A 20,331-nucleotide genomic window follows, 5' to 3' on the forward strand; every position below is an offset into this window, starting at 1 on the left:
AGCAACACGCTGTTTTAATGAGCCCCTGGGTGCAGGTGGGCTGAGGCCTAAAATGGCATCAGTCCCAAGTGAGGATGGGGCAGGGGTTTTATAGTCTCCTGTAAACAGGAAGTGTCCCCGTCTGGCGTAACTGCTACGTGGTATCTGGGTGGCCTTTTTCTTGATCTTCGGGGGTACGTGTCTTCCAGCCAGGGTAGGTGTCTTCTGGCCTGGGTAGATGTCTTCTGGCCGGCTCTCTTCCTGCTTCTGCTATCTTGCTGACAGATACTCCTGGCACAAGTGGCCTTTTGCCTTGGGACCGGGCCTGAGAAGGGAGGAGTTACTCATTCCTTCAAGCTTTCGGGCCCCGGGGAGAATCTTTCAAAGAGCAGTTTTCTGGGGCTTCTCACTACACCTACACAGCATGCTGCCCCCAAGTTCTGGTCCCTCTGCCTAGAATTCTTCTTCCCCCAGACTTTACGTGATTCTCTCTAGCATTCTTGGCATTCAGGATTCAGCTCACAGGTCACCTCATTGGGTTGGTCTTACCCAATGCCTTCTCTCTTCCAACAGCCTCTCTCCCATACTGGTCTCTGTTTTGTGTTTTCAGCACTTATTAGAATTTGCAATTATTTTGTACTGTCTTTCCTCCCTGTTTAGAAGGTAAGCTACTTGAGGGCAGATACCTGTTCCCTCCTGTTTAGTGCTGTGTTCCCCAGGGCATATCAGCATCTGAAATACAACTGGGGAACAATAAACATCTGTTCATCTGAATGAACATCCATACAGGATAGGTTTCTATTAGTCACACTTTACAGACCACACTCTTCCAGGCTCAACTCTGAACATACTTCTTCATTCATGATGGGGATGGTTATAAGCATGGGCTCTGGACCTAGATGGTCTGCACTCAAACCCCATCCCTCTTCTTACTTCTCAGCTTATTTTTCCACCTTTGAAGTGGAATGTTGATGTGAGGATTAAATGAGTTAATAACTGTAAAATGCTTATGGTCATGCCTGTCATGTCTTATTACTATTCCCCAGCATTGGGTACAGTGCCTGGTACTTTTTTTTTTTTTTTTTTTGAGATGGAGTCTCACACTGTCGCCCAGGCTGGAGTACAGTGGCATGATCTCAGTTCACTGCAAGCTCTGCCTCCCGGGTTCACACCATTCTCCTGCCTCAGCCTCCTGAGTAGGTGGGACTACAGGTGCCCGCCACCACGCCCAGCTAATTTTTGTATTTTTAGTAGAGATGGGGTTTCACCATGTTAGCCAGGATGGCCTCGATCTCCTGACCTCGTGATCCACCCACTGCAGCCTCCCAAAGTGCTGGGATTACAGGCATGGGCCACCGCGCCTGGCCAGTGCCTGGTACATATTGGTACCCAGTAAATAGTTGCTGAATGGGGAATTTTATGGTGTAGCAATTATACTAGGCTGTCATTAGAAACTGGGGTCAATTTTTTAAAAATCTCCTAGGACATTATAATCTGGGTGATGAGTGTTATACAAGCAGAAAGGTAAAAAAAAATCCTAAGAATGGGATAACTGTTGAAGAAAGCAATACAACTCTTTGTCGTCTTGGAATCTGGTTCAGAATGATCACGGCTTTGGCATTCAGAAGTGAGGGAGGGCCATTAAGTGTGGCTGGTGGATGCAGGATTAAGCTAACTCTCATGGAATAAGGAGGAGGTGAAACAGATAAAATGAAGAGGGTGACTTGAATCTGGGAGGCGGAGGATGCAGTGAGCCGAGATCGTGACACTGCACTCCAGCCTGGGTAACAGAGCAAGACTCCATCTCAAAAAAAAAAAAAAAAAAAAAATGAAGAGGGTGTTTTTCCATTTGTGTTTTCATGGTGATGAAGACAGCCTTGTTCTGGTTTCTGATTAATCAACAAGTCCATGGAGAATTTTGCCTAATCCCAGAAGGGCAGTCCCAGATCTTTTAAACTCATTTAAAGGTATAGCCAACAATAAGCAGGTATATGCATAAATCACTCTTGGGACTTCCCCCTAATAGAACCCATCTTTCTACAGGTGAATTTTGGGGTACCATGAATCTCAGAGGTTGTTGTGAGGGTGTGACATCATCCAAGTAGTCAGGGAAGCTCTAGGAGGGTGAGGAAACAGATGTTACAGAAGGGCAATGGCATCCTGGGAGGAGGGAATGGAAGAGGCTTCCATCACCAGGGGAGCTAGCTCTGGCCTTTGTGGCTCCAACTTTAGTGATATGAGAAATGTAAGTGCCTGTGTTTTGGTGGTTGTGCCTTAAGTCTTTTAATTGGGGGTCGGAGGATGGAGGTGGGGGGATTAACAATAGGAGTGTTTTTTTTTAATCTGACCAACCTGACTGGTTTCTTTCTTCTCTCTTTGGTAGTCTCTGGGGCTCTCATGTGAACCCTTTGCAATTCTTGAGGCCAAATCTGCTCTCTGTGTCACCCAGAGAGTCCCAGCTAAGAGGCCAAATGGGTAAAATGCAAGACGTGAAGCTGGGAGGGATTGGAATGCTGATCTGACCTCAGGCTGCTTGAGAGAAGTTAACTAGCCTTTTAAAATTTTTATTTATTTTTTTAAGAGGCAGTGTCTTGCTATATTGCCGAAGCTGAACTTGAATTCCTGAGCTCAAGTGAGCCTCCTGCCTCAGCCTTCTGAGAAGCTGGGACTACAGAAATGTGCCACTGCACTTGGCTGGAACCAGCTTTTGAGGCATCCTTTGCCTCTGAAGAACCTAGGATGAAGTTCCTCTCACCTGAGGGAGCAGAGTATCTTCCAGAGGCTTTGACTGTGCTGTTTTCTAACCCATGAGCCTGCTGTTTCCAGAAGGGACACTCTATTAGTCTATTCTCACACTGCTATAAAGAAATGCCTGGCACTAGGTAATTTATAAAGAGGTTTAATTGGCTCATGGCTGTACAGAAAGCATGATGCTGGCATCTGCTAGACTTCAGGGGAGGACTCAGAAAACTTACATGCATGGAGGAAGGCAAAGGGGGAGCGAGCACCTCACAAGGCTGGAGTAGGAGGAAAAGAGAAGTGGGGGGAGGTGCCATACACTTTTTTTTTTTCTTTTTTAAAGACGATCTCACTGTTGCCCAGGCTGGTGTGCAGTGGCACAATCTTGGCTCACTGCAACCTCCACCTCCTGGGTTCAAGTGATTCTCCTGCCTCAGCCTCCTGAGTAGCTGGGATTACAGGCACGCACCATTATGCCTGGCTAATTTTTGTATTTTTAGTAGAGACAGGGTTTTGCCATGTTGGCCAGGCTGGTCTCAAACTCCTAACTTCAGGTGATCTACTTGCCTTGGCCTCCCAAAGTGCTGGGATTACAGGTGTGAGCCACTAGGCCTAGTCGGCACCATACACTTTTAAGCAAACACATCTTGTGAGAACTCACTCACCATCACCAGAAGAGAACCAAAGGCACGGTGTTAAGCCATTCATGAAGGATCTACCCCCATGATCCCATTACTTCCCACCAGACCCCACCTCCAACATTGGGGATTACAATTCAACATGAGATTTGGGTGGGGACACAGATCCATATCAGATAGCAAAGTGCCTTTTGACAGGCAGAACCCTTTCATTACCTCCAGAAAATAATATACATGGAAAATCAGGCATATATGTGTCTCAGAAGTCAAGGGGATATGTAAAAATGGGAAATTTGAGAACACCTGAAATCTAGGATTTTTTTTTTTTTTTTTTTTTTTTTTTTTGAGACGGAGTCTCACGCAGTTGCCCAGGCTGGAGTGCAGTGGCGCGATCTCGGCTCACTGCAAGCTCCGCCTCCCGGGTTCCCGCCATTCTCCTGCCTCAGCCTCCTGAGTAGCTGGGACTACAGGCGCCCGCCACCGCTCCCGGCTAATTTTTTGTATTTTTGGTAGAGACGGGGTTTCACTGTGGTCTCGATCTCCTGACCTTGTGATCCGCCCGCCTCGGCCTCCCAAAGTGCTGGGATTACAGGCTTGAGCCACCGCGCCCGGCCTAAATCTAGGATATTTTTTTGGAACACCTTCTGCAGACCTAATTCCCATCGATAGTTAGCTCCAAAAATAACTGCATCTGGTGTCTTAGAGGTGTGAAGGCCTAGAAGAAAAGGGAAGTGGGGACGAGAAAGGAATTGTTATCCTCTTGATTTCATGAATAAAATACAAAATCTTCAAAGAAAGATCCACTTTCATAATTTAAAACACCATTTTGTGGGCCGGACGCGGTGGCTCACGCCTGGTGGCCCAGCACTTTGGGAGGCCGAGGTGGGCCGGATCACCTGAGGTCAGGAGTTCGAGACCAGCCTGCTCAACATGGCGAAACCCCGTCTCTACTAAAAATACAAAAAATTAGCCGGGCTTGGTGGCGGGCGCCTGTAATCCCAGCTACTCGAGAGTCTGAGGCAGGGGAATCGCTTGAACTCGGGAGGCGGAGGTTGCAGTGAGCCAAGATCCCACCACTGCACTCCAGCCTGGGCGACAAGAGCGAAACTCTGTCTCAAAAAAAAAAAAAAAAAAAAAAAAAAATCATTTTGTTAACATTCAAGTCTTGGGAAGAGGAGAAGAGAACCTGAGGCTGTAGCAGAGAGAGCTGTTATAGTCCCATCAGTAACTGGAGCCCACATGGCAGTAATTCCCAACTTGAGGAAGGAGAACCTGCATTCTTAACCTCCACTTGAGTGTCAACAATCAAGAAAGCCCCGTTTTGCTTCTGCTTCTCTTCCAGGGAATTCTGAAGACAGCTTAACAGGAAACAGGATGCTAGGTGGGGACCGAGGGTGAAAAAGGAAGAGTTACATGGTGCGCATAATTTCAAGGGCCCTTGAGGGCTGAGCACAACCTACGTTGGAGGCAATAGTAGCAGCAGCATTGGCAGGATCAGTAACGATCGTAACCCCAGTGTAGAGCTCCCTATCTCTGAGCGAGGTATTCGCATCACTTCATTCAATTCTAACAAGCCGCCTAGATTATTCCCAATGAGAAATGAGGAGAAACTGCGGCTCAATTGAGGCGCTAAATGGCTGGCGAGTGCAAAACCATTCCGTTGGACCCACCCCTAGAACCATTCTCAGGCAGCTTCTGGCTTGGGATTTCCGTACGGCATTCACTCCAGAAACGGTCCCATCCAGGCAGGAATCGCCGTACACCCGGCGGCGGGGAACTGCCTTCAGTCGGCTCTCAGCGGAACTTTCCTCTCCGCGGCGCGTGTTCCCGTCCGTGCGGTCGGGCGCGCGGGCCGGGAGGGGGACGCTTTCTGGCGCGGACCGCGAGCGGAGGCTGGCGAGCGCCGCCGCCGGTGGAGACCGACGCTCGGCCAGAGCCAGCCCGCTGCGCCCGGGCCTGGCCGGCTGCTTCCCGCCTCAGCCGCCGCCTCCGCCTCCGCCGCCGCAGACTTTGCCTAGGCGGGCGCAGCGGAACGTGAGGTCCCTCGGCCCTGCGCGGTCCGGCGCGGCCCGGAGCCGCGGCGCAGGAGGTGAGAGCCGGTGCCGGTTCCTCGCTCCCGGTCGGGGCCGCCGGGTCCCGCAACAATGGGGACCGACTGGAGACGCGGCCTGGGCCCCTGGCATGCAGTGGCTCGGGGCAGCTAGATGGACCCAGCACCCCGGGCCTTCGGGACACGGGGTCCCACCCGGGAAACTCCAGTGACCGGAGGCTTGGCGGGGGTCTTGGGCCTCGACCCGGGGCCTCAGAGGCTTGATATTTGAGGATTTCGTAGCCGGGGAAGGGAGTCATAGGGACACGGAGACCTAACTGTGGTCGCCCTGCGCTTTTGGCGCTGGATGCTGGCGCCCCGGAGGATGACCAGAGCGCGGTGTGGGGTAGGGGAAGTATTTGGAATTTTAGGGGCCTCTGTGTGTCTAATCTCTAAGGCGCATCTGGACGCGTTTCCCGGCCACCCTCTCCTGAGGTCTGGGAATTTGGCAGACTGCGGTCGGGCTGGGGCAGAAGAGGCATTGAGAGTTTAGCTTGTCTGAGGTAACTGGTGATTAGTTCCTGGAAAGGCAGGAGCTCAGCTGGGCACAGGAGAGTTAAGCAGAGAACTGGATCCTCCGGGGCCTTGATGCACCCTGACGAGGAGTGGTTCTCAGGCAAGGAACTTATCAGAAGAGTGAGTAGTGACACACGGTGAGTAGTGCTAGCTGTCTTGTCGTTAGGGTGAGGCTGGTGGGAGTTGTGGTTTGGGGAGTGTAGACGAGGGTTGATAGGCTACTGAGATTGGAGAATCAGCTTTATTTGGGTCATGGTGGTGGCAGCCTGGGAGATGAACAAGGAAACTTTGCAGAGTGGGCTTCCTGATGGAGAATGACCTCTTACTGCGTGGGAGTGGGTGACTCATTATCTGTTAGGATTCCTGTTGCTTGCTAGGGATTGTGGCTGACTATATTGGTGGCTGAACATTGAGGTGTATGCAACTGGAAGGGTTATGTGGGGCTGGATGAGTTTGTTCCCATGTAGAGGACAGTGTGGACCTTTCTTTCTTACTCCAAGTCAGAGTGGTGGTTGTCATTTGACAACATTTTAAGTAAGGAATTTCTTTGTGGTATTTGGATCCACAGCTTTTCTTTGTTCATTTTTTTCTTTCCTCCGTTGTTTTTGAATTGTGACTCATACTTTCTTTTCAGCACTGTGGCTATTGTTTGAAATGATAGACAAACTTAGACTTCATCATACATGTAAGTTCCAGGCATTTTTAGTCCAATTCTTATAAATCTAAATTAATTTAAAAGCTTCTTTTCACTAATTTGTGTGCCATTGTTTAATGTGTGCAACACTAAAGAAGGATAGGAAAACCTTAACATTTATGTTGTTAAATGGTCTTTCCATGCTTAAATCCATGAAATTTCATCTTCTCTTACTGCCATGAAGTGAGTTTGTTGAATCTGTTAAATCTTAGTGACTCTCATTTCAGCATCCTTGTTTACTCTCACAGGACATTGTCTTCACTAGAAGTATTATCCATCTTCAGTGAATTTGGCCTGTACACTGTCTCCCTGTGACAATCTGTATCATTGAAAGACAGTACGCAAACTCCAACTCTGAGGCCTGCAGCTGTGGGCCAGAGCTCTGTATGTATTATTCAGGCAAAAGTTGGTGTGTTGGCTGTAGGTGAGGTATAAAGGGAACCCAACATGTACAGAAACAGTATCAGAATCATTGTACCTTCTGAGTTTAGAGTGGTAGGAAGTATAGCCTAACTGGAGTCTAGTATAAACTTTCAAGTGCAATGTTAGGTAATTCTGTTTTTGTTGTACTGAGAGTTCTCATTATGGTAAACATTATCTTTTTTCTTAAGCTTTAAATAATTATTTTTCTTCAATGGTATTCTTTCTCTCTTGGCTGGGTGTGGTGGCTAACGCCTGTAATCCCACCACTTTGGGAGTCCGAGACAGGTGGATCGCATGAGGTCAGAGTTCGAGCCTGCATGGCAGAATCCTGTCTCTACTAAAAATACAGAAATTAGCTGGGTGTGGTGGCATGTGCCTGTAATCCCAGCTACTCTGGAGGCTGAGGCACAAGAATCACTTGAACCCGGGAGGCAGAGGTAACAATGAGCCCAGATTGTGCCACTACACTCTAGCCTGGGCGACACAGCGAGACTCCGACTCACAAAAAAAAAAAAAAGTGGTATTCTTTCTCTCTCTCCATTCATTGTTTCATAAACGAACATTGACTGCATTATGCCAGGTACTGCTTTGGGCACCTCCAAAATGCTGATGGTATTTTTAACATTTTATTAGTGGTAGTTCCTGGTTTACATGTGGTTATAGGTCTTTGAAGAAAGAAGTGATTCAGGTATATCAAGCTTGTAATCAGTAAAGCCATTGAATAAAGTTTTTATAATGTATTAATTTTGACTGGTGACAGTTAATTATCTTAACATCTTCATGGAAAAAGTTTAGCTATCACTGTGAGTTCATGTTGATATGGGATTATTTTTGCATTATTTTATACACCTGTTAATTTTAAGTACTCCTGTAGACAAACCACAGGTAAAACATTTTGTTTTGGTGTATGTCTCAATGAGCAGTGATTTACAAATACTATATGTGTTCAGATTCCCTAGGAAGCCATCACACTCCTTCCCACTGTGGTTTTGGGAGCATGAAGGCGTTGCTTATCCCCTGTGTCTGGTTCACTGTATGTAGGCTGGGAGTGTCTGCTGATCACCTGGAGTGCTGTCCCTTGGAACAGGAGGAGTAAGATTGAGGTAAGGCTCAGTCTGTTTGAAAGTCACTTGTCTCTTCATTTTTACTGCATAAAATATAACGTAAATCTGAATGTTTTTGCTTTGTTACTCTTCATTCTGATTTAGTAAAATGAAATTCTGCCTTTTGCTGTCTTCTCTATCTCTCTGTGTATGTATCTTGGGCAAAAATAAATGAAGAAATATAAAATCAAGGTATTTAGATAATAAGTGAATTCTTCAAAATATCTCGTTTTCTATCTGGACTATTCACTTGATCAAAGAAAATAAAAACTTGTTTATTTGTTGCCTTGAAGGCAAGGTGATTGCTTAAATAAATGTTTTTGGCCACCTCTTAGTTAAATGGATCAACTTCAGAAACTCTTGGAAATAAGGCTTAGAGTGTTTCTATTTCTTTAGAAAAAGCCTGAGAGAAGAAATGTCTGGTACAATGGGAAGAGCTTGGTTTTTGGAGTCTTCACACTTTTTATTGCTCAATTTTTAACCCTGGATAAACTGTTAACCTCTCTGAGCTTTGGTTTTGTTTTGTTTTTCCATCTGTAACATAGGCCTAATACAGCCTTCTTTGCAGATTGCATTGAGGACTGGAGATGAGGGCCTCAAGCTTTGGGGGTGGTCAGTGCTGGCTGTCAGTAGTAGTTAATGTGTATTATTATATAGGACCTCTAATCTCAGTAGTATTAATAGTAGGAATGTGGCTGGGTGCTGTGGTGCTGTGCAGGGTTCAAGTGCCCAGTTTCTTTGTCTGGTGAGGAAGGCAGCTGTCTGTACCTGTTGGCACTCCGGACAGGTGAGGGAATTTTGAGATTGTCTTTATTCAGTGCTGGTAGGCAGGAGTCCACACGATAAAGTCCAAGGTCATTCCTGGCAGTAGAAGGTTTTTTTCCTGACAGTTCGTATGGAGAAACCAGGAGGTAACCGTTTGGCATGTTCTTTGGGAACCATGGGCATTCCCATTGATAGAACACTACGGTGTACCAGGCAGCATTGTGTTCTGTATCGCCCCGATCAGGACATTTTTCTAGCTTTCTTCTGCTGGCACCAGAGACCTGGCTTTGGTGTTTTTGCCAGGAATTCTCCAGATGCAGGAGAGATTTGTCATCTTCTTTAATTGGGGCTACTTTGGTAGAATCTAGCACTCTGTTCAGGCATGTTTTTGATGAACAGACGGCTCACAGACTTAGTTATAGAATTTTCAGTTTTATTTTTTCCCAATAAGAGAGGAAAAAAAAAAGTCCCACTAATATTTAAGAGAAAAATAAGTAGAGGCCAGAAGTGATTTGAAATAACTGGGCCGGGCGCGGTGGCTCAAGCCTGTAATCCTAGCACTTTGGGAGGCCGAGACGGGCGGATCACGAGGTCAGGAGATCGAGACCATCCTGGCTAACACGGTGAAACCCCGTCTCTACTAAAAAGAATACAAAAAAACTAGCCGGGCAAGGTGGCGGGCACCTGTAGTCCCAGCTACTCGGGAGGCTGAGGCAGGAGAATGGCGTGAACCCGGGAGGCGGAGCTTGCAGTGAGCCCAGATCGCGCCACTGCACTCCAGCCTGGGCGACAGAGCGAGACTCTGTCTCAAAAAAAAAAAAAAAAAAAAAAAAAAGAAATAACTGGTCTCTAATTTCTTGCAGTCTTGCTGTAGTCAAATGCCCCCTCCATTCTGGTGGTCTTTAATTCCAGATAAGAGTAAATAATATACCTCTGGTCTTGAACATCTAGACCCTGGCCTGTATCTGCTTCAGCATCTCATAAGGACCTTTATCACCTGGCCACTTCTTTATCTTCCTTTCTCCCCTGCCACAATTACTCTGGCATGTGAGGCTCAGTTATAGTGAACTCCTTGAAGGTCCCAGCATTCTCAGGCTATTCCTTCTGTGATACTTTGCTCTCCATTCTACAGCTTGGCTGACTCTAAGGCTTGAGCCAGGAGTTCAGGCACCACCTTCTCTTAATAAAAGCCTTCCTTGATTCCCTCCAGGTTCAGCAGAATGCCTCTCTTCTGTATGACATTGCAGTCTGTGCAAGCTTTTATAATCATTCTGTCCTGCTAAGGTTTGGTTTTTTTTTTAAAATTATATTTATTTTTATTTTTTTTCCTCAAATTCCTTTTTACCATGTTTTGGTATTTTTTTGTGTGTTTCCCATACCTAGTTTATTACCTACTTGAAGGCAGGAGCTTGCCTTGTTTATATCCCAGCACCTGACCATTTCTGGCACAGGGTAGCTACTTGGCAAATGTTTGTTGAGTGAACAAATGAATAACCTTTGCTTATGAAATAACAGGAAATAATTCACCGTGGAGCTAGTGATGTGATGAGAGTTCTGACTTCGTGGCTGCATCTGATCCTGGCTGAAGCAGTATCTCCGCTTTTGTATTTCCAGGTTGCTAAAGGCAACACTTTGTTATGAGAATGTGTTGCTTATTCATATGTTCATAATTTTGAGGCTGGAGGGCTATTACTTGCTTTTTTTGGGTTTTGCAAACATTTCCTTTGGGAGAAAATGTGACAGTTCTTCATTGGTATTGTTTGATCTGCAGGCCATTTATTGCTCTGAGTGCTTTGTCCTCATATGTAAAGAAGTGACTAGTTTGGGCCACAGGGTATCTAGACAACTAACTACTGGTGAGCCACCACCTGCTGGGAATGGGGAATGACCTGATTGATTGATTGATTGATTGGAGATGGAGTCTTGCTCTGTCGCCCAGGCTGGAGTGCAGTGGCGCAATCTAGGCTCACTGCAACCTCCACCTCCTGGGTTGAAGCTATTGTCCTGCCTCATCCTCCCAAGTAGCTGGGACTATAGGTACGCCACCATACCTGGCTAATTTTTGTGTTTTTAGTAGAGATGGAGTTTCTCCATGTTGGCCAGGCTGGTCTTGAACTCCTGACCTCAAGTGATCCGCTCATCTTGGCGTCCCAAAGTGCTGGGATTATAGGCATGAGCCACTGCGCCTGGCCTGGGAATGGGTAATGGATTTAACACTAGGATATTGTGACTTTTGCTGCCTGGTTGGCCTTTTGGAGACCTATCTGAGCTCAGTGTCACCATATTCAGGAAATACAATTATTTGAACAAACTTTATTCAGGGGTTAGAATTCAGTGACTGTAAAATTATCTGTATCCGTTTTCTGCTCAGTCTAATACTGTACTAATTCTGAAGTGTCTGGAGCTGTATGTTCTGAGTTATTTACCTAGAAATTACAGAATTGTGCCAATTTATTTACCCTCCTGGATCTTTTTTGTTGTTGTTTTGTTTTTGAGACAGTCTTGCTCTGTCACCCAGGCTGGAGTGTGGTAGCTCTATCTCAGCTTACTGCAACCTCTGCTTCCCGGGTTCAAGTGATTCTCCTGCCTCAGCCTCCTGAGCAGCTGGGATTACAGGTGCGTGCCACCATGCCTGACTAGTTTTTGTATTTTTAGTAGAGACGGTTTCACCATGTTGGTCAGGCTGGTCTCGAACTCCTGACCTTGTGATCTGCCTGCTTCTGCCTCTCAAAGTGCTGGTATTATAGGCGTGAGCCACCGCGCCTAGCCACCCTCCTGGATCTTAGTGGTAAAATAACTTGAGTATACTATCTAAATTACTTTGAATTAGGTTTTTTTTTTTTTTTTTTTTTTTTTTGTTTTTTGTTTTTTGTTTTTTGTTTTTGAGACAGAGTCTCGCTCTGTCGCCCAGGCTGGAGTGCAGTGGCGCGATCTCGGCTCACTGCAAGCTCCGCCTCCCGGGTTCACGCCATTCTCCTGCCTCAGCCTCCCGAGTAGCTGGGACTACAGGCGCCCACAACCGCGCCCGGCTAATTTTTTGTAATTTTTAGTAGAGACGGGGTTTCACCGTGGTCTCGATCTCCTGACCTTGTGATCCGCCCGCCTCGGCCTCCCAAAGTGCTGGGATTACAGGCGTGAGCCACCGCGCCCGGCCTGAATTAGGTTTTTTAAGATTTTTTTTAATTTTTACTTTTTTTTTTTTTTTGAGACAGAGTCTCTCTTTGTCACCCACGCTAGAGTAAGTATAGTGGCATGATCATAGCTCACTGTAGCCTTGACCTCTCAGCCTCAAGCAATCCTTTCACCTCAGCTTCTTGAGTAGCTGGGAGTACAGACATGCATGACCTTGCCTGGCTAATTTTTATATTTTTTGTAGAGGTCGGGGTCCCACTATGTTGCCCAGCCTGGTCTCAAACTCTTGGGCTCAAGTGATCTCTCTGCATTGGCCTCCCAATCAAATTAGTTTTTATGGGTGATTAGACTGCATAGAAATCCCTATTGAAGGCTGGGTGTTAGGAAACTTATCAAAGCCTACATCAATTCTTTTTTTTTTTTTTAGAGACAGAGTCTCTCTCTGTAGCCCAACTGGAATGCAATGGCATGATCTCAGCTCACTGCAGCCTCTGCCTTCTGGGTTCAAGTGATTCTCCTGCCTCAGCTTCCCAAGTAGCTGGGATTACAAGCATGTGCCACAACGCCTGGCTAATTTTTGTATTTTTAGTAGATACAGGGTTTTGCCATGTTGGCCAGGCTGGTCTTGAACTCCTGACCTCAGGTGATCCCCGCCCCCACCCCCCACCTTGGCCTCCCAAAGTGCTAGGATTACAGGCTTGAGCCACCACGCCCAGCCAAATGCAATTATTCTTTCATGCAAGTGATAAAATAGCAGACTGCAGAAAATAAAAGCATGTAAAGTAACTGTAGTTAGGTTAAAGATAAAAGTTGATATCAGACAAAAAGGAAAACTGAGGGCCAGGCACTGTGGCTCACGCCTGTAATCCCAGTACTTTGGGAGGCTGAGGCGGTCAGATCACCTGATGTTGGGAGTTCAAGACCAGCCTGATCAACATGGAGAAACCCTATCTCTACTAAAAGTACAAAATTAGCTGGGTGTGCTGGCACATGCCTGTAATCTCAGCTACTTAGGAGGCTGAGGTAGGAGAACCGCTTGAACCTGGGAGGCGGAGGTTGTGGTGAGCTGAGATCGCGCCATTGCACTCCAACCTAGGCAACAAGAGCGAAACTCCATCGCAAATAAAAACAAAAACAAAAACACTGAGGCACTTTAAATTTGGCAGTAGCTGTTAAAAATTGATGACATTTTGTGAGCAGCGTCGAGATGTTAGGAGGAAGTTGTTGAGGCTGGGGGCGGTGGCTCACGCCTGTAATCCCAGCACTTTGTGAGGCTGAGGCAGGCAGATCACCTGAGGTCAGGAGTTTGAGACCAGCTTGGCTAACATGGCGAAACCCCGTCTCTGCTAAAAATATAAAAATTAGCTGGATGTGGTGGCGCATGCCTTGTAGTCTCAGCTACTTGGAACGCTGAAGCACGAGAATTGCTTGAACCTGGGAGGCAAAGGTTGCAGTGAGCCGAGATCTCACCACTGCACTCTAGCCTGGGCAACGGAGTGAGACTTGACTTTGTCTTTAAAAAAAAAAAAAAAAAAAAAGGAAGTTGTTGGTTGGCCAGGTGCAGCGTCCCAGCACTTTGAGAGGCTGACATGGGAGGGTTGCTTGACCCCAGGAGTTTAAGACTAGCCTGGGCAACATAGTGAGACCTCATCTCTACATAAAAATTAAATAAAAATTAGCTGGGCAAGGTGACATACACCTAGAAGTTATGGGCCACATCTGAGCTACCAGTGTCCCAGTTAGGAGGCTGAGGTCGGAGGATTGCCTGAACTCCAGAGACAGAGGCTGGAGTGAGCTGTAATTGTGCCACTATCCTCCAGCCTGGGCGACAGAGTAAGACCCTGCCTCAAAAACAAAAAAAAGAAGGAAGATGTTATCATATAGGTTGAAAGTGATACAAACACAGGAAATTTCAGCCAGTGGAGGCACATTGGAGGTACTAACATGTGCTTATGGTTTTGTAGTACCATCAGTAGTAGGCAGAAATGAAAAATGTTTGCTTTACTATGATAAGTATACTTTGCATACGTATTCTGTTTATAAAACACTTTTTTTTTTTTTTTTTTTTTACATTTGAGACAGGATCTGGCTCTGTCACCCAGACTGGAGTGCAGTGGCATGATCTCAGCTCACTGCAGCCTCCACCTCCTTTGTTCAAGTCATCCTCCCTCCTCAGCCTCTTCAGTAGCTAGGACTAATGGCATGTGACACTGTGCCCAGCTAATTTTTGTATTTTTTGCAGAGAGAGGTTTTTGCCATGTTTCCCAGGCTAGTCTCGAACTCCTGAGCTTAAGCGATTCACCCACCTTGGCCTCGCAAAGTGCTGGGATTACAGACGTGCCCAGCCTGTAAAATACTTCTTTTTTTTTTTTTTTTGAGATAGAGTTTTGCTCGTCCAGGCTGGAGTGCAGTGGCGCCATCCCAGCTCACCACAACCTCTGCCTCCTGCGTTCAAGTGATTCTTCTGCCTCAGCCTCCCGAGTAACTGAGATTACAGGTTCCCGCCACCTCGCCCGGTTAATTTTTTGTATTTTTAGTAGAGATGGGGTTTTGCCATGTTGGGCAGGCTGGTCTCGAACTTCTGACTTCAGGTGATCTGCCCACTTTGGCCTCCCAAAATGTTGGGATCACTGGTGTGGATCACTGGTGTGAACCACTGTGCCCAGCCACTTCCTTTTTTTTTTTTTTTTTGAGATGGAGTCTTGCTCTGTCGCCCAGGCTGGAGTGCAGTGGCGCGATCTCAGCTCACTGCATGCTCCGCCTCCTGGGTTCACACCGTCCTCCTGCCTCAGCCTCCCGAGTAGCTGGGACTACAGGCGCCCGCCACCTTGCCCGGCTAGTTTTTTGTGTTTTTTTTTAGTAGAGACGGGGTTTCACCGTGTTAGCCAGGATGGTCTCTATCTCCTGACCTCGTGATCCGCCCGTCTTGGCCTCCCAAAGTGCTGGGATTACACGCTTGAGCCACTGTGCCCTGCCACTTTCTTTTTTTTGAGACGAAGTCTTGCTCTGTCGCACAGGCTGGAGTGCAGTGGTGCGATCTCAGCTTACTGCAACCTCTGCCTCTCAGGTTCAGGTGATTCTCTTGCCTCAGCCTCCTGAGTAGCTGGGATTACAGGCACCCATCATCATGCCCAGCTAATTTTTGTATTTTTGTAGAGATGGGGTTTTACCATGTTGACCAGACTGGTCTTGAACTCCTGACCTCAGGTGATCTGCCTGGTTGGCCTCCCAAAGTACTGGGATTACAGGCGTTAGCCACCATGCCCGGCCAGCATTTTCATATATATATTTACTTCATCCTCCCAACAACCCTGTGAGGCAAGTATCCCCATTATACAGATGAGGAAGCAAACCCGAAAAGGTGAAGTGGCTTGCTTTCCAGTACACAGAGCTGATAATAAGAAAAGCTGGGAATTGCTGCCTGTTTTCTGATGCTAAGTTTAGATCTCTTTTTATATCCTTATAGGATATTGTTAGGGCTTCAGTTTGGCATGGCAGTCACCCCTTATTTCAGGCTGCTGGCCAATAGGGGATACTCACAAGGAAGATAGTGCTACACAGTGAGTAGAATCTCTGCTCTAGCGGCCCAGTAACTCTGCTTTTTTTTTTTTTTTTTGAGATGGAGTCCTGCTCTGTTGCCCAGGCTAGAGTGCAGTGGCGCTGCCTCCACTCGCTGCAGCCTCTGCTTCCGGGGTTCAAACGATTCTGCCTCAGCCTCCCAAGTAGCTGGGATTACAGGCACGGGCCGCCACGCCCGGCTAAGTTTTTTGTATTTGTGTTTTGAGACAGAATCTCGCTCTGCGCAGGCTGGAGTGCAATGGCGCGATCTCAGCTCACTGCAACCTCCGCCTCCTGAGTTCAAGCTATTCTCTCTGCCTCAGCCTCCCGAGTAGCTGGGATTACAGGCACCCACCACCACGCCCAGCTAATTTTTGTATTTTTAGTAGAGATAGGTTTTGCCATTTGGCCAGGCTGGACTCAAATTCCTGGACATCAGGTGATCCACCTGCCTTGGACTCCCAAAGTGCTGGGATTACAGGCGTGGATCATCGCTCCCGGCCTAGCAGCCCAGTAACTCTGGAAGAGCTGGCTGCTGGAGGAAACTAGAGGGAGCTCTACTGTCTTCACAGATTGCTTAGTGGTCAGGAGAAAAATCCAGAACCAGGTGGAGATAGTTCTGCAATTGAGGCCCATGAAACAAGTAGGAGCCTTTCTCCTAATGTATATTGTATAGAAATTGGAAGAAAAAGACTGGGTGCGGTGGCTTATACCTGTAATCCCAGCACTTTGGGAGGCCGAGGCAGGGGAATCACCTGAGGTCAGGAGTTCGAGACCAGCCTGGCCAACATGGTGAAACCCCGTCTCTACTGAAAATACAAAAATTAGCGAGACGTGGTGGCGGACACCTGTAATCCTAGGTACTCGGTATTGCTGAGTCAGGAGAATCACTTGAACACGGGAGGTGGAGGTTGCAGTGAACTAAGATCACGCCACTGCACTCCAGCCTGGGTGATAGAGCGAGTCAAAAAGAGGGAAGAAAAATGGATGTATTCTGGCTTGAGCTCTGCTGTCATTGTGCCTTCCAGTACCACTGTCCCCCACACCCTATCTCTTCATTTTTCTTTCTCTGTGTTTCACCTACCTCCCCTACTAGCTTAGCTCTGGTTGGTCATGGTCCACAGTTCCAGTGTTCCTTCCCCAGGTATTAGAACCCTTTGCCTCCCTTTGTGCTCTGCCGGCTATGCTAGTTGCTATCTCTGAATTCTCTTGCCTGGCTGCTTTTCACTGCCCCTAGGCTGCCCATTCCTAGTGTTTCTGGACAGTCAGGAACATGTGCTATCTTGGTTGCTAGCAGTTCCTACTGCCTCACTTGAGCTGAGCTCTCTCTGCCCCTCAGGGTGCTCCTGTGCTGCCTCCTAAGGATCCCATTTCCTACAGCAGCTGTTTGCATGTTTCCCAAAGGTGCCTTTTCCCCAGGCGCTGAACCAGTGACCTCATTTTAGGGCTTGTGTTCGCAAATATTTTCCCCATTCTTTCTCTCACCATACTTTCGTCATCCAGTCTCTTGCTTTTAGAAAGTCCTTGACCTTTTTTCTCTGGTCACATAAACAATGTATGAGTACAGTAAAATTCAGGCATTTTTAAATAGAGAAAGGAAACCATAATTTGATATTTCATTGTTAACTACCTTAAATTTAGGCCTGCTGGGTGCAGTGGTTTATGCCTGTAATCCCAACACTTTGGGAGGCTGAGACGGGTGTATTGCTTAAGTCCAGGATTTCGAGACCTGCCTGGGCAACATAGGGAGGCTCTATTTCTACAAAAACACAAAAATTAGCTCAGTGTGGTGGTGCGCCCCTGTGTTCCCAGCTGCTCAGGAGGCTGAGGTGGGAGAATTGCCTGACCGTGGGAGGTAGAAGATGCAGTGAGCTGCTATTGTGCCACTGCACTCTGGCCCAGGGCAACAGAGTGAGATCCTGTCTCTAAAAATAAATAAATAAATAAAGTCCAGGCACGGTGGCTTACACCTGTAATCCCAGCATTTTGGTTTGGGAGGCTGCGGTAGGCAAATCACTTTAGGCCAGGAATTCAAGAACTGCTAGGCCAACATGGTGAAACCCTGTCCCTACTAAAAATATAAAAATTAGCCAGTGTGGTGGTACATGCCTGTAATCCCAGCTACTTGGGAATCTGAGGCACGAGAATCCTTTGAACCCAGGAGGTGGAGGTTTCAGTGAGCTGAGATGGCGCCACTGTACTCCAGCCTGAGTGATAGTCATACTAACAGATGTGTGTACATGTGTAAGAGAAAGTAATTCCTTTGTACAGAAATGGGGTCACAGTCTATCTACCTTTCTGTGACTTTTTTTTTTCATTTAATCTTTTTTGTTGTTGAGACAAGGTCTCAGTCTGTCAGCCAGGCTGGAATGCAGTGGTGTGATTATAGCTCTTTGTAGCCTTGACCTCCCAGGCTCAAGCAGTCTTCCTGCCTCAGCCTCCTGAGAAGCTGGGGACACAGGTGCATGCCACCATGCCCAGCTAATTTTTGTATTTTTTGTAGAGATGGGATTTTGCTATGTTTCCCAGGTTGGTCTTGAACTCCTGGGCTCAAGTGATCTGCCTGTGTTGGCCTCCCAAACTGCTGAGATTACAGGCATGAGCCATCATGCCCGGCCTAATTTAATTTAATTTTTTTTTTTTTTTAGGTGGAGTCTCACTTTATCATCCAGGCTGTAGTGCAGTGGCGTGATATCGGCTCACTGCAACCTCCGCTTCCTGGGTTCAAGTGATTCTCGTGCCTCAGCCTCCCAAGTAGCCGGGATTACAGACGTGTACCACACGCCTGGCTAATTTTTGTACTTTTAGTAGAGGTGGGGTTTCACCATGTTGGCCTGGCTGGTCTCGAACTCCTGACTTCAAGTGATCTACCTACCTCGGCCTCCCACAGTGCAAGGATTACAGGCATGAGCCCCTGCACCCAGCCTGTAGGATACATTTCCTTTTCTTTCTTTTTTTTTTTTTTGAGATGGAGTCTTGCTCTGTTGCCAGGCTGGAGTGCAGTGGTGAGATCTCGGTTCACTGCAAGCTCTGCCTCCCGGGTTCATGCCATTCTCCTGCCTCAGCCTCCCGAGTAGCTGGGACTACAGGCGCCCGCCACCACACCCAGCTAATTTTTTGTATTTTTAGTAGAGACGGGGTTTCACTGTGTTAGCCAGGATGGTCTTGATCTCCTGACCTCGTGATCCACCCGCCTCGGCCTCCCAAAATGCTGGGATTACAGGCACGAGCCACCGTGCCTGGCCTTTTCTTTTTTTTTAAAGACAGGGTCTGACTCTTGCCCAGGCTGGAGTGCAGTGGCACAATGATCATGACTCACTGCAACCTGTCTCCTGGGCTCAAGTGATCCTCCCACTTTAGCCTCCTGAGTAGCTGGGATTACAGGCGCTCACTACTATGTCCATTTTTTGTAGAGATGAAGTCTCACTGTGTTGCCCAGGCTGGTTTTGAACCTCTGGACTCAAACAATCCTCCCCAGTTGGCCTCCGCAAGTGTTGGGATTACAGGTGTGAGCTACCATGCCAGGCAGGGAATCAATATTTTGAATCTTTGCCAATTTGAAGCCTAGGTAACTAATTTTTATTTATATTTCTTTATTGAAGAGGATGAGCATCTTTTCACGTGTTTATTTCATCTGTGTATTCATTTCTTGTCCTTTGTCAACTTTTTGGCTGATTTAATTTATTTTGTTGATTTGTGAGAAGTTTTTGACTATTATGAATTTTAACTTCGTTTTTTTTTTTTTTTTGAGAGGGAGTCTCACTCTATTGCCAGACTGGAGGGCAGTGGTGCAATCTCGGCTCACTGCAACCTCCGCCTCCCAAGTTCAAGTGAGTCTCCTGTCTCAGCCTCCTGAGTAGCTGGGACTACAGGTGCCCACTACCACACCCAGCTAATTTTTGTATTTTTAGTAGAGACAGGATTTCACCATGATGGCCAGGATGGTCTCAGTTTCTTGACCTCATGATCCACCTGTCTTGGCTTCCCAAAGTGCTGGGATTACAGGTGTGAGTCACCGCACCCGGCCTATCTTTGGTTTTACTAATAATAATAATAGCAGCTCACATACTGTATACAGGCATGCTTTGGAGATATTGCAGGTTGAGTTCTAGACCATTACAATAAAGCAAATATTGCAGTAAAGCCTGTCACACACATTTTTTTGTTTCCCAGTACATATAAAAGTTATCGGGAACCCGGGAGGCGGAGCTTGCAGTGAGCTGAGATCTGGCCACAGCACTCCAGCCTGGGCGACAGAGCGAGACTCCGTCTCAAAAAAAAAAAAAAAAAAGTTATGTGTACAGGCTTGGCATAGTGGCTTATGTCCATAATTCCAGTACTTTGGGAGGTGGAGATGGGAGAATCACTTGAGGCCAGAAGTTCAAGACCAGTCTGGGCAGCATAACGAGACCCTGCCTCTACAAAAAAGTTTTTAAAAAGCCGAGTGTTGCAGTGTACAACTGTTTAGTCCTAGATACTCTGGAGGCTGAGGTGGAAGAATCACTTGCCAGCCCAGGAGTTTGAGGCAGCAGTATGCCATCATTGCACCACTGCACTCTGGCCTGGGCGACAGAACAAGATCTCATCTTAGAGGAAAGAAAGTTATGTTTGCACCATACTATAGTCTATTAAGTTCCTAATAGCATTATGTCTAAAAAAAGCAATGTACATACCTTCATTTTAAAATACTTTATT

The 20,331-nt window shown here is 47.0% G+C and overlaps 1 protein-coding gene across 9 annotated transcripts in view; it reads left to right on the forward strand.

Annotated features, from left to right (window-relative positions):
- Positions 1-5,221: 5,221 nt before the first annotated feature.
- Positions 5,222-20,331, forward strand: part of LOC102125569 (RAD54 like 2) — a 166,717-nt gene continuing 151,607 nt past the window's right edge. For 5 of the 9 annotated variants that reach the window (XR_012431228.1, XR_006696088.3, XM_045386175.3 and 2 more), the window contains exons 1-2: positions 5,222-5,445; positions 8,029-8,181. The gene's annotated coding sequence lies outside the window, so the exon portion shown is untranslated. Of the gene's footprint in view, positions 5,446-6,595; positions 6,647-8,028; positions 8,182-20,331 lie in introns of all 9 variants that reach the window. The other 4 variants (XM_045386177.3, XM_074032352.1, XM_045386176.3 and 1 more) reach the window with 3 other exon arrangements.

The sequence above is a fragment of the Macaca fascicularis genome, chromosome 2 (genome assembly GCF_037993035.2).
Source record: "Macaca fascicularis isolate 582-1 chromosome 2, T2T-MFA8v1.1".
Taxonomy (NCBI): Eukaryota; Metazoa; Chordata; class Mammalia; order Primates; family Cercopithecidae; genus Macaca; species Macaca fascicularis.